Below are 7,507 nucleotides of genomic sequence, written 5' to 3'. Positions count from 1 at the left end.
GAGTACATCATGAGAAATGCTGGACTGGAAGAAACACAAGCTGGAATCAAGATTGCCGGGAGAAATATCAATCACCTCAGATATGCAGATGACACCACTCTTATGGCAGAAAGTAAAGAGGAACTAAAAAGCCTCTTGATGAAGATGAAAGTGGAGAGTGAAAAAGTTGGCTTAAAGCTCAACATTCAGAAAACAAAGATCATGGCATCCAGTCCCACCACTTCATGGGAAATAGATGGGGAAACAGTGGAAACAGTGTCAGACTTTATTTTTCTGGGCTCCAAAATCACTGCAGATGGTGACTGCAGCCATGAAATTAAAAGACGCTTACTCCTTGGAAGGAAAGTTATGACCAACCTAGATAGCATATTCAAAAGCAGAGACATTACTCTGCCAACAGAGGTTTGTCTAGTCAAGGCTATGGTTTTTCCTGTGGTCATGTATAGATGTGAGAGTTGGACTGTGAAGAGGGCTGAGAGCCGAAGAATTGATGCTTTTGAACTGTGGTGTTGGAGAAGACTCTTGAGAGTCCCTTGGACTGCAAGGAGATCCAACCAGTCCATTCTAAAGAAGATCAGCCCTGGGATTTCTTTGGAAGGAATGATGCTAAAGCTGAAACTCCAGTAGTTTGGCCACCTCATGCGAAGAGTTGACTCACTGGAAAAGACTCTGATGCTGGGAGGGATTGGGGGCAAGAGGAGAAGGGGACGACAGAGGATGAGATGGCTGGACAGCATCACTGACTCGATGGACATGAGTCTGAGTGAACTCCGGGAGTTGGTGATGGACAGGGAGGCCTGGCGTGCTGCGATTCATGGGGGCGCAGAGTCAGACACGACTTGAGTGACTGATCTGATCTGATCTGAAGCTTAGATTGAAAGCTCTCCCACGGCTCTCTATATTCCCAGCACTCACACGTTAAATCTGTTAGAGAATAAATAAATGCGTATAATCAGGTAACTGGGTTCGGTGACCCCGAGGGGTTTAGACGGAGACACGAGGCTGTGAGGTGGAGACTGGAGGGAGGTGGTCTCTGCTTCCTCCTTCTCCACTCGGCCTAAAGGCAGCCTCTCTGGGCTTTTCTCCAGCGAACCCGTGTCTCCCGTAGAGACGCCGGGGGGGACTTTATGATGTCGTGGGGCCTTGAGTGCCGAGTCAGGAGAGGAGGGAACTTGTTGATCACACACGTACCGGAAGGAGGCAGCTCTCAGGCCGAACTCTCCTTAGCCACAACCTACTGCTATTGTTTCAAATACATTCCTCCTAACAAGATTTTTACTCGAGTACTCTTGCCTGGAAAATCCCATGGGCGGAGGAGCCTGGTAGGCTCCAGTCCATGGGGTTGTGAAGAGTTGGACACGACTGAGCAACTTCACTTTCAGTTTCCACTTTCATGCATTGGAGAAGGAAATGGCAACCCACTCCAGTGTTCTTGCCTGGAGAATCCCAGGGACGGGGGAGCCTGGTGGGTGGCCGTCTATGGGGTCACACAGAGTTGGAAACGACTGAAGCGACTTAGCAGCAGCAGCAACAACATTTTTGTGTATCTATTTATGGCCGCGCCGGCCTTCGTAGCCGTGTGGGCTCCTCTCTAGCTGCAGTGCTCAGGATTCCCATCATGGCCGCTTCCCTCGCTGCCGACTGTGGGCTCAGGGGCAGGCTCAGGGCTTGAGGGGCCTGCGCTGAACTCCCCCCAGCACGTGGGGTCTTCCCGGACCAGGAATCAAACCCGAGTCCCTTGCGTTGGCAGGCGGATTCTTGACCCCCAGGCCACCAGGGAAGTCCCCTGGGGTCGAGTTTTGTAATGTGCTGGTTTTTTGTTTGTTTCAGGCAGAAGCGCTGTCAGGATAGGCACGTGAGGAGATGGCCTCTGTTAGGTGGGTTAACGGAGAAAGCTCCGACAGGACAAAAATCTATCAAAAACCACTGACTTGGCCTTTCCTTCTCCCACAGGCCAGTGTCTGCCCAGTGGGTGGTGAGTGGCCCAGGATTACTGCTGGAACTGGACTGAATGTCTCGGAAGTGCCTTCCGCATCCAACGGTGCCTGTGAGACGGCCCAGATTCTCTGCAGGTGATGAAAGTGTCACTGGCTCCGTGTATTTATTATGTTTTAATAACACAAGGAAGAGGGTCCCCGGCAGTGAGCTGAGTCATAAGAAGGCCTGTGTGGTGCACCGGCTTCCAGAAAATCCACACCTGGACTGGTCCCAGCACACAGACGGCACCGCCGCTTCTGAAAACACCAGGGTCACAAAGAAACATCTCTTTCCATAGAAAGGGGCTTCACATAGAGGGCCTTCCCTGGTGGCTCAGTGGTAAAGAATCCACCTGCCAACGCAGGAGACGAGGGTTTGATCCTTGGGTCAGAAAGATCTCCTGGAGGAGGGCATGGCAACCCACTCCAGTATTTGTGCTCAGAGAATCCCGTGGACAGAGGAGCCTGGCGGGCTGCAGGACGTGGGGTCGCAGAGTCGGGCATGACTGAGCGACTGAACAACCTCGCAGACGGGCCTTCCGAGGTCTGTAACCAACGCCGTCTGTGAGCCAGGCCCTGGGGTCTTCATGGGACTCCTCTCCGGCCCTGATTTAGCTCAGGTTTATGGTGAAGAGACTGCGGGGCAGAGTGTGGATTTAGGGTGCCTGACTCCACACCCTGGGCCCCCCTCATGTCCTCCTGCTCCTCTGGGTGTCAGAGATCGGGGCAGGGGTGGGTGGACAGGCCCCGGGTGGCAGAGGCCCCACGGCAAGAGGGGAGCAGCAGCCAGCCCCGAGATCTCAAAGAAAGACAGAGCGAGAGAGACGCTCCCAGCAGATGTTGGTGTTCCTGGACACACAGATGCTCTTCTCAGCTCCCATGTCAAAACAAACTTGGAGCTTTTTCAATAGGAAACTGGAAATCCCAAGTCACCAGTGACGGAGGGGTGGGAGGTCTCGAGAGTCTCCGTGCCTTCTGCCCTCTGCCCCCTGAACCCTGACGGCTTGACTCAGGCTCAGCCTCCATCCTGGCTCTGCAGCCCCCACTGGCATCATCGAAACTCTTGCTGCAAGGCTGCTGAAACCGTGTCACCTGGCTAAACGGCAGGAGGGTGGCGGTTTACTGGCAGCTGGCAGAGAGGGCAGGGGCGCGGCTGGCTCCGGAAACCCTTGCACTGCTGCCCGAACACGCCTGGCCGCTGTCCCTGGGGCCAGCCGCCTCCTCTCCCGGCCCTCCACAGTCACACGGGGCGTCCCGCCTGGAGGAGCCGGACCTGGAAGGGGCACCCAGCAGGCCACTGCATGGAGTCCGTGCCTAGGCGGGGCCGGGCGGGGCCTGGAAGAAGGCCCCCAGAAACCCCTCGGGCACACGCTGAGCACGGAGGGGCAGGATGTTCCTACAGAAGGGGGGGGTCAGGTCGAGCGCACCAAATTCTAGGCGTCCAGCTAGTGTCACGACACCAAAGTGTCCCAGAGCCACTGAGGACACCGTTTCTTAGCACAGGTCGGGCACAGACATCCCGGGAGTGGCCCTGAGACGTGTTGGTCGCCGGGCTGGGCTCTCCTGCCTGGCCTCTTAAGGGCTCTGAGGATGCTGTGCAGGCCGGAGGCCCGCCTGAGGGCCCCTGCCTTAGAGACAGAGCTGGGTCTGTGGCTTCCCGTGAGATCTGATGTCCACCCTGGAGAGGAACTTGCCTCTGATCTTCCACAATTTCAACACACTCACAGTTTCCTATGCCAGGAGCAGGGAGGCAGGGGCAGACAGGCCACGAGAGGTTCCACTTCAGTGCCAGGAGGGTTTACCGCTGTCGTTCAGGTGCTCAGTCATGTCCGACTCCTGTTTGACCCCATGGACTGCAGCCCGCCAGGCTCCTCTGTCCATGGGATTCTCCGGGCAAGAAGACTGGAGTGGGCTGCCATTTCCTTCTCCAGGGATCTTCCTGACCCAGGGATCAAACCACATCTCCTGAGCCACCTGGGACGCCCTCCAGGCGGGCAGATGACAACAAACAGCAGAAATCCATCCGTCCTGTGCCTCAGGGCGGCTCTCCCACAGGGAGAAGAGGGGTAAGAACACGGACTTCCCGGTGGTCTAGGGTTGAGAATCCACCTCGCATGCATGGGATGTGGGTTTGATTCCTGGTCGGGGAACTAAGATCCCACACGTCATGCGGGCCACTAAGCCCAAGCACTCCAAGTAGAGAAAAGCCCGAATCCCACAGTGAAGGCCCTTGGTGCTGCAATTAAGCCAGATGAAGCCAAATAAATAAATAAAGTAAAACTGCTAATTAAAAAAAAAGTAGAAGACAACAGTTTGCCAACTGGGTTCCATCCACGCCTGTGTGAACGACCAGCAAGCTAATGAAAAAATATTTCTTCTGCCCTGTCCCGCCTCTGAAACCTGCCCATTATCCCTCACACATTAAGAAGAGTCCCTCACTTTTAGAAGGTTGATAAAGTACTTCCCCCTAAGTTATCTCACCCAACTTTCGTAAGAAACTTCCAAAGGAAAAGTGGGCTCGGTAGCCTCTCTTAGCCTCACTATGGCTTTGTCTCAAAACCCAGTCGTCCCCTCACGTGAGGAGGCTGGAACTGAAAGGCCCACCAGCGAAACCTGGAGCCTCCTTTACATGGTTTCGTGGTGTGAATTCAAACCCTGAACCTCAAATTGTACGTGCTTTCAGAGGTTATTATAATCCACTCTCCATCAGGGGATGAGGACACTGAGGCTTGAAGACACTAATTAATACCCTGGGATTCCAGAAGCTGTCCAACTGAGTCTCACCACTATGACCTTGGGCATGTTTACCGTACACTTTTGATTTCACTTCATGGACAGGTGACTTGCCATCAGTTTATTGCTTAATAAAGAGACTACAAAGGGACTCGAGTCCTGCTTTTAGAGCCGAAGCAGAAAGTTCACACCACACCCTAACTACACCCCCAGCTGTCCCCAGCTCAGCCAGGGAACCGCGCCCCAAGCCAGGGAAGGTTCGCATCTGCCCGTCGAGGACCAGTCTCCTCCTCCTCTTCTCCAGCAAGAAAACCAACGAACAAGTGCTCGCTGAAGACCTCCCAGGAGCCAGGCGTTGTGGGGTTACCACGTCATCACCACAGCTGCCCTCAGAAGGCTTTTCATCTGAAACCAAGAGGCCAGAACCTGGGCAGGCCCAGCTGGGTGTGATGTCAGCGGAGGGAGGTGCGGTTTGTTCTAACTGCAGATGGCTCAGGGATGCCTTCACATTTTTGCTGGATCTTGGGACAAATTTTCAAACAATAGATTGTGGAAAAAAGCAGGATTCTGACCCAACTGCTTTCTGCTTCAGGGAACCGCTGAGCGTTAGAAGGCCTCATGTTATGCAACTCCCACCCGGTAATGAAGCATCAGCTGGGGCCCTGCCGTTGCTCAAGCAGAGGCCACAGGGACCCCAGCGCAACCCCCAGGGGGAAACCGGCACCCTCCTCCAGGGTACTTGGACGTGGGCTTCCGATGCCCACGGTCAAGTGTGAGGTTTTCCACACCCTCGGCCCCAGAGGAGGCTTCCTGTTTACACAATACTCGTTTCCCTGGGGCGTAAGAGCGGGGAAGGGGCAGATGCGCGGGGCAGGAACTTACAGGCTGCAGGCTGGAGGCCATGCATCTTGCTCCCTGGTCAGGAGCTAAGTCAATAAAACTCCTGGTTCTCAATGGAAGTCAAAAGTTGATCAAAATTGGCCAGGAGCACAGAAGTTTAGTTTCTCGAAAAATCTGTCTTCCTCAGGCCTGGCTGGCCCCATGGAACGTCATGAGAACCAGCAAGACACCCTTTCCAACTCCGACTGTCAGCCAACCCTCCGTGGGGCAGGTCTGGCCAGCACAACGCACACAAGTCCATGTCCAGGTGGATGATTTCAAGGAGCCCCATCGGGGAAAACCAGCCGCTGCGGTGGGAAGGGGCGACAGAGGCAGGCAGGCCGGCCCAGGCGGCACGGGGACTTGGGGCAGGCTGGTCGGCCTCCCGAGTCACCGAACGTGGTCAGAGCCAGTAGGAACAGACACAGGAGTGCGCAGGAGGGAGGCAGCAGGGTGGAGGGAAGATACCCTGTGTCTGGAAGAGCCTGTTGGCCACCGAAACTGCTTTCTGGATTCTCGAAGTGTGGTTTGCAGGGGCCAGCAGAGAAAGCATCACCTGGGGACCCAGTAGAGATGGACCCACCACAGCTGGGCTGCACTGGCATTCTGGGCTCCAACGGACTCACGAGCCTGAGAACCACTGGCCAGGCGGCTGAGCACTCGGGCTGCCTGGGTTCCAAGCCCTCTCTGTGGCCCTGGGACAGTCACTCAGCCTCCCTGAGTCCCAAGTTCAGCTCTGAATACAAAATAGACGCAGCTCAGATGGTCATTTGAGAAACAGAAGATAAAACACTTTCAACAATGCCGGACAAAAAGGAGGGCAGCTCGCCTGTTTACAATGATTGTTGTTTTTTAGTTGCTCAGTCGTGTCCGACTATTTGCAACCCCATGGATGGCAGCACACCAGGCTGCCCTGTCCTCCCCATTTCCCGGAGTATGTTCAAACTCATGTCCATTGAGTCGGCGATGCCATCCAACCATCTCATCCTCTGTCGTCCCCTTTTCCTCCCACCTTCAATCTTTCCCAGCATCAGGGTCTTTCCCAATGAGTCAGCTCTTCCCACCAGGTAGCCAAAGTATTGGAGCTTCAGCTTCAGCATCAGTCCTTCAAATGAATATTTAGGATTGATTTCCTTTAGGATGGACTGGTTGGATCTCCTTGCAGTCCAAGGGACGCTCAAGAGGCTTCTCCAGCACCAGAATTCAAAAGCATCAATTCTTCGGTGCTCAGCTTTCATTATGGTCCAACTCTCACATCTGTACATAACCCCTGGGAAACCATGGCTTTGACTAGACGGACCTTCACAATGATTGACATGAGCCAGAACCCTGCCGAGTGTCCCAGCGTCCCTGGAAGACTGCGGCCATCCCTGTCCCCAGACTGGCCTCCCCGAGGAGCTGACGTCATGCGTGTTTCTCAGCAGGTCTTCCCCGCTGCCATTAGGTGCTCCTTTGACCCCCAGCCTACAGATGAAGAGTGAAAGCAAAGATGGTGACCTTGACCAAGGTCACACAGGCGAGAAGCGGTGCAGACGGACCTGGGCCCTGGCTCTTCACCCCTGGGCGCAGGGGGCTGTGGGCAGGGAGGGTGGGAGTGAAGTGGGAGTGACGCTAGATGGGGGGCGGGACACGGTCCGAGGACCAAAGGGTGGACTCGCTTTTTACCCCGAGAGCAGCGGGAGGACGCGTGGGTGGGGTGATCAGACCCCTCCCTGGGCGGGGGAGGGCCCAGGGCAGCGCAGTCCGGGCTGGTGAAGGAGCTGCAGGAAGGGGCCTGGGGTGCAGACCGCGTCTCTGCTTCTCAGGAGCCGCGTGTCACCGCCTGCGTGTCACACACAGTGCGCGGCCCTGGGACTGTGTGCGCAGCCACCGAAAGCCGCAAAGACAGTTCCAGGACCTGACCAACCTCGAGGCGAGAG

Source organism: Bison bison, unplaced genomic scaffold (assembly GCF_000754665.1).
Source record: "Bison bison bison isolate TAMUID 2011002044 unplaced genomic scaffold, Bison_UMD1.0 scf7180017864321, whole genome shotgun sequence".
Classification (NCBI taxonomy): Eukaryota; Metazoa; Chordata; class Mammalia; order Artiodactyla; family Bovidae; genus Bison; species Bison bison.
Note: the sequence above shows the minus strand (reverse complement) of the source record.